The following is a 7,905-nucleotide window of genomic DNA, read 5'->3' on the forward strand; positions in this document are numbered from 1 at the left end:
AGTGTACATATATATATATACACACACATTACTGTTCAAAAGTTTGGGGTCACCCAGACAAATGTTCAGTTTCTTCGCAATTTCTCGCATGGAATAGCCTTCATTTCTAAGAACAAGAATAGACTGGCGAGTTTCACATGAAAGTTCTCTTTTTCTGGCCATTTTGAGAGTATAATGGAACCCACAAATGTGATGCTATGCATAGGAAGGCCAGTTGTAAAGCTTCTCTCACCAGCATAACTGTTTTAAGTTGTGCTAACATAATTGCACAAGGGTTTTCTAATCATCCGTTAGTCTTCTATGCAATGAGCAAACACAATGTACCATTAGAACACTGAGTGATAGTTGCTGGAAATGGGCCTTTATACACCTATGTAGATATTTCATTAAAAACCAGACGTTTCCACCTAGAATAGTAATTTACCACATTAACAATGTATATTGTGTTACTGATTAATTTAATGTTATCTTCATTGAAAAAAACAATGCTTTTCTTTGAAAAATAAGGAAATTTCTAAGTGACCCCAAACTTTTGAACGGTAGTGTGTGTGTATACATATTTTGTAGACTTAATACTTACAATATGCAATACTGCTATACTATACTGAATATTGTTTTGCTACTACTACATTTCACTTCATAATATTACACTTATATGCCATAATATGTATAATGTACCATATTTGACCATATTATGTCATACTGTTATACCACTTTACTTTGAGGAGACGTCACGTTAGTCTAGAACACTGAATAATGTTTCCACCAGTAAACCTGAACATGCACACCTCTCTCTGTGTGACAGTGATTATAACCGCATAACTATATAGATTATAATTAACTGGAGGATACACTTTTTCCTACACGTAGATCTTAAACCCTTAAATATAAACAGTAGCCCGGTCACCCTACGGAGGAAACTCATTTTCGTTTTTTTTATTCAAATAAAAGTTGGATAAAATCTCCACTTGTCCTCTCCTTATATGTAGTGAGGTGTCGGTAGGTATAACCGCCAGTACCGCTGACTCGCCGCTCTCCTGGATGACGTCACACGCTGCCACGGACTTGCCGCTGCCAGTAATCTCACTCGCTGTCTCTCCCAACAACGTTAGCTAACGTGTTAGCAAGCTGACTAGCTTGCCATTAAAAAACTGGTGGGAGAGAAATGAAGCCGATGTAGACATCTTAACGCTGATTGACCAAGACTCGACACGTCAAAGATCTTCTATTGCTAAGATGATCACGACCTCAGTTTTTTCCCCGTGTCCCACTCCAATCTCAGAAACGGCGGCCAGTTGAACCCCCCCCCCCCCCCTCCCCAAAACAAAAACTCTTCTGATCTACACGATTCACGTAGGTTACCTATTTTGGTTTCAAAACGGCGAATTTCGCCGAAAGGTGAGGGATTTTCATGTCTGAAAATGTCATATTAAAGGGTACTAATATTATAGCAACCGGTTTGGGTTTATAATAAATGACAAAAATATAAAATAAAATACACTTACTATTTTAAGTACCTTGTACAAAAATATACTTAGACCTTTTATGAATCCCTCATTCACTACAAAATTAACCCAATTTCAATGGTGTGCTACCTCCATGTAGCATGGTGAGCTGTTTATGCCTCCTACAACTGTGACCAATGTGACCCAGAATCCATTTTTAAGATGCATGTTATAATCTTATTAGTAACTCATTCAGTTGTATTTCCATCCTTGCAGAGGAAGCGGGTCACCAGACCCCCCCCTGATGTAACACGATAAAAATAGACCTCCACATTGCTTTTGGAAACGAACCACGTATCGTGAACGAAGCAGGAGTCCAGAACAAAAGACCCTAATTTCTGACTGACAAGCGTGTATGTTTTTGAGCGTTATCACATGTTTGGAGAGGCGTTCAGAGTCGGCCTCTGTGGGCTTATCAAAGTCTTTATAGCTGGAAGAGGCCATGTGAACCACACTGCAGTGAGTATCACACTGGGGTTTTATTGGACAACAGATATAAACTGTAGAGTTAATATACTAAATAGAGGGACTAATAATGCAGTTGACCTCAGCTTCCTAATATACCTGCTATTTGGAGCTGAAATTAGGTGCAGTTTTAGGTTTTCATTCATCAGATACACGCTTTTTTATTCTTATACGTCATAAACTCCATGAAGCAATAGTCTTAGCTGTGGCATAACTGCATCAAAAGAAATATGGTGAATATTTATTTTGGTCAGAAAAGTTTGAAGACATTCATAAAAATATAAGTAATCTAAATTGTTTCCCCATTTTTAAAAACCACAAGAAAACATGGGCTTGATACATTTTAATCAAAGAAAGCTTTGTTGGTAAATACAAGTTTGGTGATGGTAATAATGTGGGCGGTATTTCTTGCTCAGGCCTTGACTATGGGAGGAGCCATGAGATTGCACTGATCTGAGTCAGGTGAGATGTAGCTTGCCTGGACACATCAGACTTTACGAAAGCCTCTCAATAAATTCCATAACATTTATTCAAATAATCCCCAACCTCATTATTCATATCAAGAGCCACTGCTCATTTGAAATACAAATTCATGGCGACTGAATCACACAGAGCCATCAGGTTCTGGGATGTGGATGTATACAGTAGTAAGTAAAAGAAATGGAGGTCAAATAAGGAATTGCAAATGACCATCCATAAATCATATGCTCTGAGACCTAATGGTGCTCCTCAGCTTTTATGGTCCAGGCATTTGCATGAATGTGGAAATCTACAAGCATGTGAGCTGAATACATTTGTGTCTTCATTTAGCGGCGTGTTTATTCACATTTAGCTAGTAATCGAGCGGTTAGAATTACTTGTCCTCGGTCAGCCTGTTCTGCTCCAATTTTAAATGATTTCTTAGCCTTATAAACCTCAGGTGCCCCGAAAAGGGGGCTGAATTCTTCATCATGTCTTCCTCACTCTCCAAGTCCTCGTACTCCCATGAATCGACACCAAAGCTACTGATGTGACATAGCAAAAAGGCCTTACAAGTCCATTTTACATGTTTATAACACAATTCAACCATAAATATTAACAAAAAACATACATAATTGTATATCCCTAGCTTGATGCCACACATGATTGGCGCACCTTTCTGAAAAGCCTATGACCTACAGAATCCGTCAATTGCGCCAAAACCACAGACAACACCTCAGCAAGTTATGAACCACATTGCATTTTTTTTCCAGCCAAAAAACTGAAATATGACTTGGATTAAACGATACTTTCTTGGTATGAAATGGTGCATCTGCTTGAGTAGAGGCCGTCTGTGTTGGAACCAGAGGCGCCCAAGGTCCAGGAAGAAAGTTACGATTTTTGGCTCTCAGCGGACCTAAATCTACGGTTCACGAAATCTGCACTAAATTAATTACTAAAAATATTTAACTCCACTCAATCAAAGTCAAACTTTGCAGAGATACAATTAACACAAGGGTTTTTTTTTTCCGGAGGTTTTTTTGTTTTGTTTATTTCCTGTGTTCTACCATTAACCAATAAACCAGTAACATACAGTATATACTGCTATATTAAGATCCTAACTGGTCTCACAAGTGTTTTCTGTATGTTATACCTTTTGACATTTTTTAAATAGCTCTTGTGGTTGAGGAGATATTCTGTATTTAGTATGGGTATGCAAACCATTCGGAATTTTTGAGAAAAATGGCTTGGTGGCTAAACAAGTTAAGTTTCCCAGAGTGACTGATCAAGTTTCAGCTGTCAAACACAGTTGCTGAGGTTGTTGAGGAGAGAATGTAGTTCACAAAGGAGACAAATCAGAGAGCCGGAAATGACCAACGCTCACGAACCCTGAACCTTACACTGATGTAGATTCGCTGCTGGAAAGATTCGAGACGGTTCGGAAAACAAACATAATTGACGGACTTGCCATTTCACGACAAATGCCATCATGTCATTATGTTGAGAAGAATAATGCTGCTGTTTGTGATAATTTGCTCATCAATACGTACCAACGTGTGGCAGCAGCAACTCGGTCTGTACGGACTGTAGGGAGTGTGGACTGGTAGCTGGAGAGGTTCATCTCCCGGGCCGAGGTGTGTTTGAGCCAGGCAGCGAACCTGCTCGAGGTGCTTATTATTTAGCTGTGATCCGTATGGACCCCTCACGGTTTGGCACGCATGTGAACCGCGGATTAATTACGCAGTTTTACCATCAAGTGTTACTGCCAATGGTTATCAGCCAATATTCAGCATTGACAGATCGGTATTAATACTTTCTAGTTGCTGATCCCTGATAATGCTTCATTGTGAACAACAAATCTGTGTTGAAATCATTAGGAGCAGAGCTAGCAATGGAGCTAACGACTAACAGCTAACGGATGTTCCATTCAGTTCCATTATGCTTTACTCAGAATTCAGATATGGATCATTGATGATCAGTAATTGGTCTGCAAAAAGCATAACCTGGAGATCTCTCAAAGTTAAATGTGACTCAAAACCATGACGTGATTCAAACCGTGAGTTTTATGATCCATTGCACCACTAACGGCAGCACGGCAGGACAACAATGCATGCCTTTAGGTCCTATCCTGTGTGTGCATTTCAGGTCTAAAATACCAAATTAGAATATCCCCCGAGGGGAATAATAAAGTCAAGTAGTTCTTAAAGGATGCCAGTTACCATCGTTACAAACGACAAAGGAGAATATAAACGACAAATAGTCCTGTATCTAAAGAGCAGTTTTTTTTCAAAGAGTGGCTGCTTGAACAGAAAAGTCTAAAGCTTCGATATAATCTTGCTGATTGCAGCTATAAACAGACCCATGTCCATGCCAAGGTGAAATTGCTTCAGGGATTTACAGTTTTCCCTCCCAGTATTGAGTGGTGAGCTACCAAGCAGCTACAGTCTCAAAGACCAAGGAGCTTGTGTCATGTCCTTTATGTGTGTGTGTGTGTGTGTGTGTGTGTGTGTGTGTGTGTGTGTGTTTCTTTATTCTTTGTGAAGACCAAGAACCGTGTGCAAATATGCAAATAAATTACCCAGTGTGTGTACAACTGTACGTGTGTTTATGGATGTGTTGTAATCGTGTGGAAACCTGTATTCCCATATGCAGGCTCGTGACTCTGTGCATGGTGTTATTTGATAAGATAGGAGGTGGAGGGAAATGAAACAATGGCTGTTTCTGCTTTAGCTTTCATGAAGTCATGTTCTGAAGTCTGACTCATGTCTGGCGTTGAACCTCCGTCATCGTCTCCTCCACCGCCTCGCTGCCTCTATAACAATCAACCTGAGAGAGAGAAAGAGAGAGATGCACTTTGTACACAGTGCGGCCCAGGAATATACATGTAAATTGTCAAAATGTATGATGAGTTTATGATAAATTGGGAATATATATCTTGTCTATTTTAATGTTATTGCACCTAATCTAAAACTAAATTGAGAGAATGTATCTTTCTTTACAATGGTTAAACTGTTTGAGAGGAATTGACAAGGCAATTTTGTGGCCATGGATCAGGGATTATCACGTAGCACCTCTAAATAAAAAAATTATAAATATAATTTAATTCCCTTAAAGAGTTTCCATTCCATAGCTTGTTGTGTTTGGAAATGGCTTAAATGACAATAAAGAGACAATTAGAATGGCAAAAACGTGTTCAAAACCACACGCAAGAAAGGTTTGTGTCTGAGAGTTCTTCATGTTGGATTGAAGACTCAAGAGTTTCTCATTGCGTCTTAAATTCCTGGTGAAAGAAAAGAGGGTAAAAAAAAACAGAAACAACCTGTCCTTATGTAAGAAAGAATGAATTCATTGTTTCCTAATGTTTCCGATTTGGTTTTGTGACATTGTTGCATCGTTATCTCATGACCTGGAAAACATATTTACCTCTGTTAAACGTGAGAATGAAAATTGTTAGCTCGAAAAGAAGGATGCCAAGAAATCGACATTGCAAAGCGTTGTATCACTCAACATAAGTAATGTACCACATTAATTACAACGGACATTTGCAAACTGCACTACGTGAACAATGCATTCATTCCACTGATTAAGTACACTGAGCCACGAGCTGAAGGAAATCAACGTTACACGGAATTCTCTGTTCTATTTATCTCACAGAAGTAGCCGTCCCCCTTCATACGTTGGTACATAAGGAATTGAAAAGGCTAATTTAAATGTATGAATGAATAATGCTAGAACAAGATTTTGTCAGTTTAATGATGAAGTCAGTTGAAAAAGTATAATATTATTACTCGTTAAGCTTTATTTTCTCACAGCTATAAAGAATTGGGCTAATGTAGAGCCTTCCCCCCGCCCACCTCACTCTATGTACATTCTTATATCAGGCCGATACATTACAGACAATCTCAGTGTGGTCTTGTCATTTGTGTTTTGTGCCAGTAAATGCTTGGGAATAATGATTGTCAACAATGAGGGGAAAAGAACCCAAGTAATCCATTTTGATTGTATGATTTTTTACAATCATGCAATTCAATAGACTCTGAGTAATATATCAGATGTGTGTAAATCAATCATTTAGTGGCAGGAAGGAGAATATTAGTGTTCTAAAACTTGAAAGTGACAGTGGTTTAACCAGGCAGAGGGCAGATAGTTGGCTTGTGTAAAGATGAGACTTCATTTATTTTAATCAGGAAGAATCAACTGTGTTAGGGACACCATCGGAAATACGCGAGGGCAAAGGGCAAAACTGCCCCTAAGAAATATGATTTTGCCCCTGATATCACTAGGAGAGGGACAAAAAATGCCCTCATAATTTATTCTAATAATTATGATAATTTAATGAACTTGTCAAAAACATCATAGCCGATATGACCCTCTTCAGTTGCCATAGAATGTTTTTGATTTCCGCCATTGATTGATGTTGCGTGAGCGTGAAGAAAAAAAAAAGAGAAAAGAAATGGAGCGCTCTTTGATCAGACCTGTGACTGCGAGTTATCCTGTGAGGAGAAATGAGGATCAGCCAGCACAGGTCACCATCTCAGGTTCGAAAGATAAAATCCACACACCCAGCCACCATCGAAACATGGAAACTAGATTGGCGTGGAGGAAGCGACGAGGAAAAAAAGACTCGAACTTGTGGACAACAAGTTGCCAAAGCTGTTGTCCATCCAGCAGGGGGAGCGAAAACTTGTGACCAAGCAACACGCCATCGCCTACGGTAAGTGATAACCAGTAATCATTATTTTTAAATGATTTAGTTTGCTTTAGCTAGCTAGCTACGTTAGTGAGCTAGCCAATGTTAGCTCCGCTTAGCTACAAAGGCTCGCTTGCAAGATAGCTAACGTTAAAGTCTAAACAGAGGTCCTTTATGTGGAGTTCCTGCAAGTGTCCCTCGCATGGCATTTCTAGGGTAATTATCTATGATCAATGATCTCTTATCAATTATCTATTGCTCAAGTTTATTGTTTATCAATTAATATATAGGTTACTTATACACATACAGTATAAGGATTTCACTTGGCTCACTTGTGTTTTGTTTAGTTTTTTATTACATTGTGTGTATTTATCACCCTAATAGAATTGAGGACATCGAGTGCCATAGCTGACGGCATCATGCATTGCATCCGGTCAATGCTAATCTCCAAGGGCATCCCTAACTGGACCGATCATGTTGTATTCGGAGCAGATGGAGCCAGCGTTAACTTTGGATGCAGGCAGGCCATCTTCACGTTTTTGTTCTTTGTTTTGTCTGTCCTATCTGTATTTCCTGTACTAGGTAGGTACAACGTGATTAAGGTAACAAAATCTATAAATCTTGAATTATAAAAAAAAGAAAAGTTATAAGTGTTAATAGTTGTTTAGAAAAATGTAATAATAAATAACCACAAAGAAATAAGAATAAAATGGAACATGATTGTCTGATTTGTTTTCTGTTTGTTTTTTGTTCAAAACAATCTGTGGACTACTGCCTTATTATTGC

The sequence above is a fragment of the Taurulus bubalis genome, assembly GCF_910589615.1.
Source record: "Taurulus bubalis genome assembly, chromosome: 10".
Classification (NCBI taxonomy): domain Eukaryota; kingdom Metazoa; phylum Chordata; class Actinopteri; order Perciformes; family Cottidae; genus Taurulus; species Taurulus bubalis.